Source organism: Bemisia tabaci, chromosome 2, assembly GCF_918797505.1.
Source record: "Bemisia tabaci chromosome 2, PGI_BMITA_v3".
Classification (NCBI taxonomy): Eukaryota; Metazoa; Arthropoda; class Insecta; order Hemiptera; family Aleyrodidae; genus Bemisia; species Bemisia tabaci.
Window position 1 is genome coordinate 39,864,563 of NC_092794.1, and position 15,064 is coordinate 39,879,626.

At 37.4% G+C, this 15,064-nt stretch overlaps 1 long non-coding RNA gene across 1 annotated transcript; it reads left to right on the plus strand.

The window, feature by feature from the left end:
* The first annotated feature begins 60 nt into the window (after window positions 1-60).
* On the plus strand, window positions 61-14,752 carry LOC140224092 (uncharacterized). Its single transcript, XR_011899361.1, has 3 exons — window positions 61-310; window positions 626-744; window positions 13,614-14,752. It is a non-coding gene; the product is annotated as an uncharacterized lncRNA (long non-coding RNA).
* Window positions 14,753-15,064: the final 312 nt, after the last annotated feature.

Sequence of the window (15,064 nt, forward strand, 5' to 3'; positions counted from 1 at the left end):
GGGTAAAGTGAGCTGGAATTTTTTAAGTTTCGTCGAACCGTAATTTTACCGGTACTGCAACCGTTACTTCACGGCGATTCAAAATTCTAGAATTTCAAAGGTATCTGCTCTTAAACATTATTTCCGTTACATTACAGTATCTTTAATTTCAATTTGTTTTACCCTATTTTCAGCTCGTGGCTGCGGTGAGAGAGATTCGCTATCTCCTGTTGCTACAAATATATGAAATTCCAGATGAGGCCATCAGGTTTTACAATAAAAACAATCAGTTGATTCTATTAGTTTTCAACCTGGATCAGATCGTTCAAGGGTAAATCTCGCTTTCTGGCTTTGAAATAATCCTTGGTCCTTGAAAAATGCAGGTACTTACTTACTACTTCCGAGTGGACCCAGAGCGTTGCGCTATTCTTCCACTTCGATTCTTGTTCGAACAGAAGGGAACTAACTCGACTGCCTCGTTGTAAAAATTGCGCATTTTCATCTTTATCAAAAAAAGTATACAAATCTTTTCTGTCCGAACAGTCGAGTCAGGAAATATGGTTTTAAGGGTCTGTTTCAATTGTATTTACATATTGTGAAACTTCATTAACATAACGCATTCTATTTCTCTCTTTTTAAATTTAAGGTATAATTCAATACGGCAGACAAGCAGAAAAGAAGAATTCAACCTGATAGAAAAGCAAGTTCAGGAGATTGATTGCATAATTCAGTACGCACAGGAGACTCTCACATGGAACTCTGAAGGTAGGTACGTGTTTTTACATTCAACCTGAAAATGGGAATACTTAATGTCTGCATCCGAGTAGGGTGTAAGAAATTAGCGAAAAGCTAATAAGTTGTAAAATGGGTGGCTAAATCTTCTACCTATTTTTTTATTATTCTGAAAGTACCGAGCGAGTGGATAACGTCGTAATTGATTGCGTAATTTTAGAGCCAAAATCCCAGACAAGCTTCTTTTTAAAAAGTTCACAACTCAAAGGAATCTCCAGAGACGAATAGAGACCGAGCACGTTGGATTTTCAGTGAGGCACATCTAATTCTCGGGGATCCAACGGAACAACAGTCATGTATATTGTTTGATTTCGCCTAATGATGACTGATGCTGGTCGGCTGTTGGCATTATGGCGGCTTGTTTACATTCCTCCTAATCAATCGCAAAGCGGAAAATTTTCCAATTTTTCCTTTGAAACTCTTCCAAATTGTCATAAAATGACTCATTACTAGGTAAAAAATTAACTCACCCCTTTTACTCAACATTCGTGATACTTTCGGTGGTTTCACTTTAGGTAGTGAGAAGCAGATTCCTCGAGACTCTGAGCCTGGTCCTCAGATTGTTCAACTTCCTAATGGATAATTTTAGTTGTCGAACTTTTTTTTGACTTTAAATGGTGTATAATTTTTTCTAGACAGTATTAATACCTTGTGATCAAATTCCCAATCTATTTAACCTCCATATCATGCCGCAGGATAGCGGTATTTTAGCTGTCGGAGATCTGTCAAGAACCTGATCACAGCAGCACTGCCAGTCTTACAGATACACTGTATTGAAATTTGATAAAACTTTACTGTCTATGTCATAAGCTGCTCATTATGATAAGTATTGATTGATAAGCGTGGATCAAATGTTTGATGTCTCCAACATCCTATCCATAAGCCTGATGTACTGCATTGAAAGCGGAGCCTTATGGCTGCCAAGTGTCGATATTTTTTGTTGAGGAGCTGTGTAAATGAAACGTTTGGATAAACTCGCAAGCTGTGCAAATACTTTTGTGTGTGGAAAATAACTGAATGTCCAGAATTCTAAACATCTGACCGTATCTCAAGTGCCCGAAGGAAATGTTGGTCAGGTCAGAGTTTGTGAATCCTTGGCAGCAGTTAATGAAATTCTCCTGCGTACTTAACAACTTTGCTCATTAAAGTTAGGTAGGTAAGAGATCGCTCAGATCCATCATATTATGCTTGTAAGTATTAGCCCATAACTCCATAGTGTGAAATATCCTTGGAGGGTGAAGTGCCCATCATCTGATAGAGTTTGTGAGATTTGTCTATGAACTTTTCTTCCAGATTTTTCTCTCTATTTTACCAGAATTGTCTCTTACGCCACCATCATAAAGTATTTCAACCTTGCATTAAATGAGGAATGATGTAGGAGATGGAGGAGGGTTGGGACATTTGGGATTTTTTTTTTTTTTGGTTGGTAGTGATGACTTGAGACTGGTGAATTTATATTCTACCCATCGGCCCCCACTGTCTATGAAGTTTTGGTCATGTTTCCTCAAGCCGGTCCGATATAAGGTAAGTTTGTTTGTTTTGGCCTTCATTTAATGTGTTTTTTCAAACTATAGTAAATTTACAGTTACTGAAAATTGTTTGTAGCTATGAAATCCACGATTGCACTAATCCACTGAGTATTCCATTGGTTTGTCTTCCACCAAGTGTCATGGTGCTGCAAAGATGAGAACTTAGGTTATGTTCTTTATTGACACGAAAGTCTAGTGAGGAGGGTTGGGACAGTAAACAAAAGTGTTCCAACGCTTCTCGGTGAAGTTTCCTCTGCTTTCTTCTCCTGTAATTTATTGTCATAATGGACACGTTCAAAAATACTTGCCTGTAATTTACATCATTATTTTGCATTCCAGATCTGTGAATATGCCTCAATATCACAAAAAGAAGAGCGAAAGAGGCCAGACTAAGCAAGATGCTATCAACTTAGCAGTTACTGAATACATTGAAGCTAAATTTATAATTTTTATAATTTTCATTATATATTTATATAATTTATTTTAATTAAAATATTATAATATATTATAATATAAAATTATTATAATTTTTTTAAAAATTAAATAAATAATACATTTAAAGTTACGATATGCCATGATATAGGTGCTTAGTAGGTAGGTAGATTTTAAGTAGATGCTATTCACAATTAGGTTCTCCTTATTGTTAGTTTAATTTTTGCACACTGTGCTTTCTGGGTTTAAAGATAATCCACCTTCCTATTGTTACTGAGGTTACCTAAGAGAAAACCTTGTGCCTCCGTCTTCACAAGGACTTCTATTACATATACTCCATTTAATTAGGTATTGTTAAATGGTTAAACCGAACTTTTTGATACCAAATGTAGCTCATTATTTAACCAGTATGTATGATTTCTATTTTTATTTGTTATTTTTTTGAATAAATTATGTAAAATAAAAACAATGCTTCAAATTTCAACCTGTCCCAACCCTCCTCATGCTCTGTCCATGCTCTGTGCTCAATTTTTGAAAAAGTGGTTGTAAAACTCAAATTTATCAATGTAAGGAAACCAAAAATTTACTGAAGTTAGTTCATGACTGTACACTCCCATAATGTGTAAAACCAATTTTTAGAAACAATTTTCAACCCCAGAAAAATTAGAAGAAAAAAAACGTCCCAACCCTCCTCCGTCTCCTATACGCTATCAACTTTGCCTTAGAATTCCTAAAATTGGGAGTCGTGAAACAAATAAAGTAGCTTCACCGTTAAAATTTGCTAGCTTAGTTGGCGGTAAAACTCTCATTAATTCGGTGAAAATAAAAATGAATGTCTTTTCTTTGCTCATTTCGATGAGAAAACACATTGAATACGTATAAATCGAGATACTGGATGCAACTAATACTACTTCCTGTAAAATTGGAAAAATGTGTAACTCGAACAAAGAAAAGAGGATCTCATCATGGTACTCTCTTACAACTTATGGATCAAAATTCGTGATATTTCGACCCAATTACGAAAGAACCTTTCATCATTCAGAAATAAAGAAACTAAGTTTAGTTTCATCAGGCATCTTTCAAGATAGAAATGTGACAGCTTAAGTATTTACAGTTTTTAACTTTTTCATAATGCTCCGAATCTACCTCTTGACGAGAACAGGCGAACATTCGAACCGCGCACTACTTATTGTTGGTTTACATTTCTCACTTACCAAACTTTAATGAGCAAAGTTGTTAAGTACTTAGGAGAATTTCATTAACTGCTGCCAAGGATTCGCAAACTCTGACCTGACCGACATTTCCTTCAGGTACTTGAGATACGGTCAGATGTTTAGAATTCTGGACATTCAGTTATTTTTCACACACAAAAGAATATGTACTGCTTACAGGCTTATCCAACCGTTTCATTTTCACGGCTCCTCAAAGACACATATCGACACTTCGCAGTCGTAACGCTTTGCGTTCAATGCATTACGTTAGGCTTCGGGATAGGATTTTGGAAACAGACTTATTTACAGAAAATTAACTTAAAAAAATTATACACCATTTACAGTCAAAGAACATTTCGATAACTAAAATAATTATCCATTAGGAAGTTGAACAAACTGAGGACCAGGCTAAGTCTCGAGGAATCTTTTTCTCACTGCATGAAGTGAAACCACCGAAAGTATCACAAATGTTAAGTAGAAGGGGTGAAATAATTATTTAGTTAGTAAAAAGTCATTTTATGACAATTTGGAAGAGTTTCAAAGGAAAAATTGGAAAATTTTCCGCTTTGCAATTGATTAGGAAGAATGTAAACAAATCGCCATATTGCTAACAGCCGACCAGATGCGACTAGCACCAGTCAACATTAGGCGAAATCAGAAAAATGATGACTGTTGTTTTGTTGAATCCGCGAGAATTAGATGTGCCTCACTATAGAGTCCCTTTATACCATTGACGTATAATACAATCTAGACCGCGCATTGGGCCCGACTTTAGGCGGGGAAGGTAAGACAGCTAGGGGTGTAAAGACGCGCCTTCAGCCTAGTTAATACCGCCGGATATACGAGCTAAGTGTACCCGTATCAGGCAACGGCACTGATAAGACTGGCATTTCCATTGTCTCGGTCGGTACACTTACTGAGTGTTGCTGGGTTGCTTGTCGTCTCGCCTGAAGGGACTCTAGTCTTGCCGAAATTTTCTAACGCGCGTTCTGGATTGTATTATACGTCAATGCTTTATACCCAGAGTTAAGACAACTCGATTATCAGCTGACCGGCAGCCGGCCCTGGCTGGCCATGGAGCCCGAAACGAGTGCACCCAAACGAACGATATTGAGGGATAAGGATCAGGATTCCTGCGATGTCTGTCACACAAAAACAACATCAACAAATTTTGTTTGTGAATCATTTCATAATCGATTTTCATTTTGGACCGATGGAAATAACAATTCACTCTTGATAAACCACAATTAGGTAATATTTTAATTATTCTTGTTTACATTCGAGGTACCGCCATCTTGGTGCACTCGTTTCGGCCTCCATGAGCAAGAACCAATCAGAATTGGATTTTTTTTAGGCCACTTTCAGCCCAACCAAAAGGTAGCCAAAAGTGAATTGTCTTAACTCTGGGTATAAAGGGACTCTACCTCACTAAAAATACATTGGCAGAATAGGGCGTGCTCGGTCTCTATTTGTCTCTGGGAATTTCAAACGCACCAGTATGGCGGGAAAATGACGGCAGTGAAGTTTCATGGCAGTCAAATAGCTACCTCTTCTCATCTTTAACCGACGTTCTTTTAAAATAAAACTTATTCAAATGTAGAATTGTTGCTTTTTCACTTTAAATAACTAGAGTCCCTTTGTACTGAGAGTTAAGAAAACATCTCCCCCCCTCTTTCTGGAGTCACAAACGGGAATAAAGATTACACAAATTGATAGTTTTTCGTAATCTTTGATCGGCTCATTTTCAAATTCCTTTCTCCGTTCCTTCTCTCATTCAATTTGTTCCTTGCCGAACCCATTATTCCCCGGTTCATTCTAGATTACAATCTTTGCAATCGGTGAAAACGAAATCTTTATTCCCGTTCGTGACACTGTGGAGGCCTAAAATACGGGAACAAATCAGAAATCGACTCACATTGTCTTAACTCTACTGGGGACTCTACGAATAACATGAAAGAGTTCCGATTCTTTGAAACTAGTTTCGTCCTTCAAAACTAGTTTCCGCTATGGTTTGGCCACCACCTTGTCAAAAATTCAGATATCGACCTACTATTTTTTCTCTTTTTAGTATGTATCCAACGATATATCACAAAACAGGGATTGTTATTTGAAAAAAAAAGTTAAGGTCCGCAGTCCTTCCTTCCCCCTTCCCCCTTGGGTGTACCTCATTTTTGAGTTTTGCGTAATTCAAGTTGGTCTACCTCTAAAAAGTTTCTAATTAGTCTCTAAATGAACCTCCTAAAAGGAAAAAAATGTTAAAAAAAAAAATTTAACTCGTGCCTCAAAGGGTCTAAAGGGTCTAAAACCAAAATTTTGTTAGTTATAATATGAAATAATATAAAAATTTGTTATCTGGTCTAATCCAGTTCTGGTATTATCTCGTCCCATCACACGTGTTTTAGCGGATTGGCGTCGGCCATGATGAGTATTGCCGACGATGGAACGACTCCTCTTACAAAATGTTCACCTGTGCCGCGGTATCACTTTTGAAGCGGGAAGCTCAAAAAACCGCAAATTTCTTACGCAGACTGTGAAATTATGAGTGCATTTCAGACTTTGCCGATGCTCTCATCGTGATTTTTGAGGCATTATCTAAAAGAAACAACTCTTTTTTTTGCTCTAGCAAAAGTTTGCAACAGGCCCATTGATTTGTCGTTTGCCAAAATTTTTGAATTTTGCATTTAGGCCCTTTAGACCCTTTGAAGCACGGGATAAACTTTTTTAATTTTTTTTTCCTTTCAAAAGGTTCATTTCGCGATTAAATACTAACTTTTTAGGGGTAGACCAACTTGAATTTCGCAAAAGTCAAGAATGAGGTAAACCCTACCCCTCATCTCTCCCTCAGGCGAGCCCTTAAAAATGTTGGCGAGTTAAAAGAATAAGTTTGGTAGCGCAGTTTGCGTGTTAATATTGAATGAAATTAATTAAGGCGAAAAGTCTTGCCTTTACACAATCGTAATTTATTGTTAATTCAGTGGTTGTACATTTCGGACATAGGTACTGTCCATTCTCACCACGAAATCACAAATTACACAACAAATACTGCTACGCTATGTAATTTCACAATGCATATTGCAATTAATACAATAAAAAAAGAACATTGAAACAAATGAATATTTAAATACGCAAAAAAGTGCGAAGTAAGTAGGTAATTAAAGTTGCATGTAAGTAGTTTGTTATGAAAACATACAACAAGGTCTGATCAGCTGAATTGATTTTGCAAATTTAACCAGTAGATGGCAGCACTCAAATGGGAGCATTAAACTTATAGCATTCGCCATATCAATGAAGTTGTAAGTATAAATCATCTAATGGGGAAGAACTACTCATTAGGTTCTTTTTGCATATTTAACAGAGTTTCACCTGAGGTAAAAGCCCGTCTAATTTCTATATTTTCTAAAACTTTTAGAGTATATCATTCTCAGTGCTTTTATGCAAGATTTTTTAAGTATTTGCTCAGCTAGAAATTGTATGACCTTCACTTTTACAATGCTGAATTACATTATAATTAATATCTCTTTTATGTTCATTAAACATTTTCCTAAAATTCCTAGCAGAGCATCCTATATAGATACTATCGGACCCGATGTCCGAAGTTTACATTCATTGAACTAATAATAAACCACAAGCGTGTAAAGGTAAGACTTGCCCCCCTTATTCATTTCTAGAGTGTAGTTTACTTTGTCAAGTCTCTGTCTTAATTCGTTTGAAAGTTAGAGAGGGGTCCTAAGACTTTTGGGTCACCCTGTATGTAAGAGTCGCAATACAAGTTGACGTTCGAGTCATGTTCTCATCGGAAGGAAATCAAAATTCTCACCCTTTTTGGCGCGTATACGTAGTATACCGCCTTTGCGATCGTTTCGACCCCCCCTTCGATACAATAACCGAGTCCCTTAGTTCCTTACCGGAAAGTGACCACCGCGAACTTCTGAGATTTTCCAAAGCAGGTAAAAAGTTTACTTATCCGTCAATAATTATGATTTAAAGTTCTTTCTCATTCTGGGGCTTTCTAGTTTATGAGCAATGAATACCAAGAGTCTACGTTAATTGGTTTTGTTTAAAAACAACCTAAGAATGCGCTGCGCTGATTTAAAATATGCATAAAGAAGCAGAAGCAAACGAACTGATTCGAGGATTGCTAAGCAGTTCAGCACTCTTCGAATGAGAATTTTACTCCTCCGTTTTGTTTGAAACGTTGCATTGACAGATATCTACACCCCTGTTATGCTTTTCAAAATTTGGTACAACTGCCCTGATAGCCAGGACCGTGTAAGGACACCCGTAAGTGCATTCTGTGATGAGCCTCAAAACTCATTAGACTATGTGCTAACCATAACACATACAGAAATCAATTTGCTTTTACAGAAATCCACTTACCCTTCTCCTCCCCGCACACCAGACCTCTCTCCCGAGCGACCCGACTTGGACCCGAGCCCTACTATTTACGCTCAATTAACCATATCACCGTCACGCTAGGATTCGTCCAATTTTCAAAAAAATTGTTTCGCGTGTACTTAGCAATTTTTTCCTTACTCTCCGTTAAAAGACGAATTGAAAGAGGTCTCATTCATAAAAATCGGCCGAATAGAGGAGAAGTTACAGTATTCGAAATTCGAAGAAATCAACGAACATTCTCCATACGAAGAATGAAATAAAGGGAAGAAAGAAATGTATCAATTACAATTAAATATAATTGACCTCAGAATTTGACAAGCAATTCAATTATATAACGGAGAAAAAATTGGGATGAATTACAAAACAAGCGGTGAACTCCAACACAATGTGTTGATAAGGCGTGATATTAACTCGCACATATCAACCCCCACGGTGCGTTTTAAACAATTTTAATGCGGTCAACATACCACCCGCGATTTTTTTGCGGAAATGTCAACTAGAAGGCCTACTGATTGAGGAACAACAAACCGCGAAATCTGTGATGGGGCCGTTTTTGAGAAAATGCGATTTTTCGCTTTTTTGGCGGGAATTTCGGGTCAAGGCGCTGAAAAAGTCAAGTTAGGCTGTTTTTGTAGTTCGTAAATGCATATCCTATACATTTTGAGCCAATCAAGTGCCAGTAGATAGCTATTCGTGCATATTGCCCAAAATTCATATCCTTAAATCCACGACTTTTGGGTTTTTGGGGGGTTAGTCAAGAGGAGAAATCCGAAAAAAAGAGGATTAACCCGGAACAAATTGCTTAACAAACTTTTCCTACGTAAACTTCTTCAGTAGGTCCTATTGAACAACATACCAAAAGTTTACCACGGTTCGCTCCCGGAACACCCCCCCCCCCCAATTGCCTAAATTTCAAAATGGCGGCCATAATAAGGCCTCTGGGAGTTCGATTTTTTTAAAAATACGCATACAGTGTCATGTGAGGTGTCAAATTCCTATGTAATTTTGGTCGTAGATTTCAAATATGAAGTAAAAAAAGTCCCTTGATCAAAAGGGGGTACCCCAAATCCAAGATGGCAGCCAATTTTGAAAGTCAAGAGGGTGGATTTTTAAAAAGTTCGCGTGATAAGGCAAGTGAGGTATCATTTCTTATGTAATTTTGGTCGTAGATTTCATTTATGAAGTCATAAAAGCCCTCAAGTCAAAGGGATTGCTCCAAATGCAAAGATGGCGGCCAGCTTTGAAAGGCAGGAGGGTGAATTTTTGAAATGTTTACGTGACATCCCTAGTAAAATAGAATCAACCTGACGTTTCATAAACTACCCTGAGTCAGACTAATTCAGGCTGATATCAATCTGACTCAGGGTAGTTTATGAAACGTCAGGTTGATTCTATTTTACTAGGGATGTCACGTAAACATTTCAAAAATTCACCCTCCTGCCTTTCAAAGCTGGCCGCCATCTTTGCATTTGGAGCAATCCCTTTGACTTGAGGGCTTTTATGACTTCATAAATGAAATCTACGACCAAAATTACATAAGAAATGATACCTCACTTGCCTTATCACGCGAACTTTTTAAAAATCCACCCTCTTGACTTTCAAAATTGGCTGCCATCTTGGATTTGGGGTACCCCCTTTTGATCAAGGGACTTTTTTTACTTCATATTTGAAATCTACGACCAAAATTACATAGGAATTTGACACCTCACATGACACTGTATGCGTATTTTTAAAAAAATCGAACTCCCAGAGGCCTTATTATGGCCGCCATTTTGAAATTTAGGCAATTGGGGGGGGGGGGGTGTTCCGGGAGCGAACCGTGGTAAACTTTTGGTATGTTGTTCAATAGGACCTACTGAAGAAGTTTACGTAGGAAAAGTTTGTTAAGCAATTTGTTCCGGGTTAATCCTCTTTTTTTCGGATTTCTCCTCTTGACTAACCCCCCAAAAACCCAAAAGTCGTGGATTTAAGGATATGAATTTTGGGCAATATGCACGAATAGCTATCTACTGGCACTTGATTGGCTCAAAATGTATAGGATATGCATTTACGAACTACAAAAACAGCCTAACTTGACTTTTTCAGCGCCTTGACCCGAAATTCCCGCCAAAAAAGCGAAAAATCGCATTTTCTCAAAAACGGCCCCATCACAGATTTCGCGGTTTGTTGTTCCTCAATCAGTAGGCCTTCTAGTTGACATTTCCGCAAAAAAATCGCGGGTGGTATGTTGACCGCATTAAAATTGTTTAAAACGCACCGTGCCCCTTTAGTTTTCATTTACAGAGATTTCAAAATAGGCAAGCAGCACAACAAGAGAATTCATACGATCCAACTCTTCGACGACGCACTTTGACGAGACCGTGTATTGTGAATGTAGAAAGCCATTCGAACGAGTGATCTGCCCCCTGCAATATCTTATCAGATTCTTAAAGAAAAGTGCTACGGAATAATTTAAGCGAAGAAAGGAAAAATTCTGTCGAACTCCTGAAAGATACAGTCGATTTTAAGGTATTTTGGTTCTAAAATACCCAAATCATCGGTAGGATTAATCCCATTATATTATTGAAAAGAAATTGACTCGATATAAATGCAATTGCTTTAAATATGTCTTGATTTTATTATTTTAAACGTCTTTCCAAGCAAAGAAGTTCAACCATGTCCATGCTTTATTCATTCATGAATTGAAAGTAAGCAATCTACATCCCGAAAATCTACCACTTTGCCGTAAATAATCGCATAAACTTGATATACCAGGTCGATGTACCCACTCGTTGAATTTACGAATCAATTTTGTGAGTGCACATATGTAAAAGTCAATATAATATAGTCATTTTGGGTGCATTTATTTTTCATGAAACAATAATATGTAAGTAATTTCAATCCCGAAAAATTCCGAGGTCAATTATCTTTAATTGTAATTTATATATTTCTTTTTTCCCTTCATTTTATTTTTTGTATGGAGAAATCGAGGTTTCGTTGATTTCTTCGGGTTTCGAATACTGTAACTTCTCTTCTCTTCGGCCGATTTATATGAATAAGGCCTCTTTTTGTTCGTCTTTTAACGGAGAGTAAGGAAAAAATTGCTAAATACACGCGAAACCATTTTTTTTTTGAAAATTGGATGAATCCTAGCGTGACGGTGAAATGGTTAATCAAGCGTAAGTAATTGGGCGAGGGGCTGAGGATCCCGGCCACGCCTGGCGAGACGACCCTCTTTAGCTATTGTTCGTCGAGAACACGCCGACGCAGTGATCAGGAGCGTGGGGAAGAGAGGGCTAAGTGGATTCCTGTATGAGCCACGTTTAGCAAATGGTCTAATTCTAATGAGTCTCCAGGCTCATCACAGATTGCACTTACGGCTGCCTAGCTATCAGAGCAGTGGTACCAAATTTTGAAAACCATAACAGGGGTGCGGAGTCCTGTCAAAGCAACGTTTTGAACAAAACGAAGGAGTGAAATTCTCTTTCGAAGAGTGCCGACCTGCTCAGCCATCCTCGAATCAGTTTGCTTGCTTCTGCTTATATATGCATATTTTACATCAGCAATGAGTATTCTTAGGCTTTTTTAAATAAAAAACCAAGTAACGTAGATTCTTGGTATTCATTGCACATAAACTAGAAAGCCCCAGAATGAGAGAGAACTTTAAATCATAATTATTGACGGAAGAGTAAACTTTTTACCTGCTTTGGAAAATCTCAGAAGTTCGCGGTGGTCACTTTCCGGTAAGGAACTAAGGGACACGGTTATTGTATCGAAGGGGGGGGGGAGGTCGAAACGATCGCAAAGTCGGTATACTACGTATACGCGCCAAAATTCGCCTCTTGCATGGGGCTTCCTTGTAAGAATTTTGACCTGAAGACAGGGGTTGAATAGCAGCAGTACTCCATACAATACACGGTGTGCATCAACGAACATTTTTTTGGGGTCAAAATCGAAAATTCTTTGTATTTTTTAACTACAGTGTCTCTTGATTCGTGTAAGCCAAAAAAATTCCGTCAAGATTCTGGAAAGTGAAGGCGCTTAAAAAGTATTCTGGTGCTACAATAGCTAAATCACCGGTGGTAAATCCCGTTTTATTATTGAAAAGAAGTTGACTCCATAGTTTAATGCCTTAGTTTCTTGAATACGATTATTTTACGCACTCAAACATTTAGACCACCAATTTTAGCGATGGGGCTATTTCCTGAGAGCCGATAATATCACGAATTTCTCATAGAACCTTTCAAAAATGGCTTGCTCTTTCGGCAGCCGATTCGGCCATCGAATCGGGATTTAAATGGAAGCTGATAAGAACACAAAGCTCTGAGAAAAATTTTGAGATGAGTATAGAAACGGTTCGTAAATAACGAGGAGAGGCGGACAAAGCGGCTTAAATCCGATCTAATTTTTGCCGTTATTCTGTTGAATTGATGTTGCCGCGGACTGCTAACTGTGTCCTCGCTTGGTTTCTGTTCAACATATCGATACGTAAGTATTTTTACACGTAGTATCTAATTTTCACGTCAGGGAGTCGCCACATTTCGACTATTACATATGTGCACTCACGAAATTGGTTGGTAAATTCAACGAGTGGGTGCACCGACCTGGTATATCAAGTTTATGCAATTTTTTACAGCAAATCGGTAGATTTTCGGGATGTAGATTGCTTACTTTCAATTCATGAATGAATAAAGCAACGACATGGTTGAACTTCTTTGCATGGAAATACGTTTAAAATAGCAAAATTAGGACATATTTAATGCAATTGCATTTATACTGAGTCTATTTCTTTTCAAAAACATAACAGGATTTATAATAACGGTGATTTTGGGTATTTTAGCCCCAAAATACCTTTAAATCGACTTTATCTTTCAGGAGATTGACTGAATTTTTCCTTTCTTCGCTTAAATTATTACGTAGAACTATTCTTTTAGAATCTAATAAGATTTTGCTTGAGGCAGATCAAAAAACTTAAACTCGTTCGAATGGCTTTCTAGATTCACAATACACGGTCTCGTTAAAGTGCGTCGTTGACCTCGCAGTGTTGGATCGTATAAATTCTCTTGTTGTGCTACTAGCCTATTTTGAAATCTCTGTAAATGAAAACTAAAGGGGTTGATACGTGCGAGTTAATGACGCGCCTTATCAACACATTGTGTTGGAGATCACTGCTTGTTTTTTTTTTTTTTTTTTTTTTTTTTTTTTTTTGATCCATGAAAAGTAGGATTCCAAAGCCATATTTTACTTTGAGAATTTATTACTTATTTTAATTTGATTTTCCTCTTTTTGCTCTTAGATGTTTCTGTGACCATTGGAAGGATTAAAGTCCTTGTGGGGCAGCTTTATTTTCGAACATCCAGAGCACATGACAATGTAAAGACGATAACAGTTTTAAGTAACCAGTGGGCCAATAGGCCTTTATATTATAGGAAAAATAATAATAAAGACAGTTTACTCTTTCTGGATAACAGACAGAAAATTTTGGAGAAAAGGTAAGCATTTCAACTCAACAGGGTCCTTCCACGTGTAGGTAGTCCGGGGGGTATTTTTTCCTCCTCCAAATGACCCAACGAGATTTATTTTTGGACTCCTCAATACTCCTAGTTTTTTTTAAATAAATGAGGTTTACCTCCGTTTTGTTTTTTTTTCTCGCAATTTTTACGTGTTTTGTAACCCCGTTGCTTAGCTTCATCCTACTGTAAAAAGAGTGACAGTTTGGTAGCAATGTTTTCTGGTGTTCCCGCCAAAAGCAAGTTTCAGGTTATGTTTGCAGTTGTCAAGAAGCTGACTCAATGTGCTCTTGCAAAATTTCAATTTGTAAAAGTAATTATTGTATATTATATGTCACTTTTAAAACTTAGTGTACTGACTGTCACACTAGGGTGGCCCAAATTTGGCAATGTCGGAATTTTTTTGGTCTTACCCCCTAGAACTGTTCCATTTGATCAAAAAACACTCTCTGCCAAGTGTCAGCCAAATCGGATAATATTAACCCGTGCCGACAGAGCCATCTTTTTTATATGGGATTTTACATTGAAAAACACTTTTTTCCAGAAAAATCCATATTTCGAAAAATATGTAATTCCTAGAATAAATCTGAGGTCATATTCGGCTTCAGCAGGAAAAATTGAGTCGGAGAACATGTATTGGACACTTCAAAAAAAAATTTTTACCCCTCGTAATAGCGGCGAAACAACTGAAACATCTAAACGCTAAAAAAGGGAAAAATGACGGTGATAAATCCCAAATAATTACGTACGCCTGCATCCGAAAACGAAGCTCAACATATGGTAGGTGTAACATAAGTACTTTTTTACGCTGAGTCCGAAAATGCTACCCATTTTTTTCTATTCCATCAGGATTTTCCGGAAAATCGATTTTCTTGTATAAAAAGAGGGTTTTCCGGGGAAAACTCAATTTTCAGGAATTAAACCTCTACATGTGACGGATGTTTTTCAGGTGTTTTTCAACGTTGAGTCCGAAAATGATGTCAAAGCTGCTCCATTACATCTGGATTTTCCGGAAAATCGATTGTACCGAGTTTTCCCTGGAAAATTACCTTTTTTACGGAAAGAATTTAGTTTCTGAGAAACTCTTAGTGAAATAGAGGGAAACGGTTATGATTTTCGAATTCACCGTTAAACAACACACCAAAAACATCTTTTACAAGTCAATCGTTCATTTCCTGAAAGTTAAGTTTTCCCCAGAAAACCCTGTTTCTATTAGAAAATCGATTTTCCGGAAAAT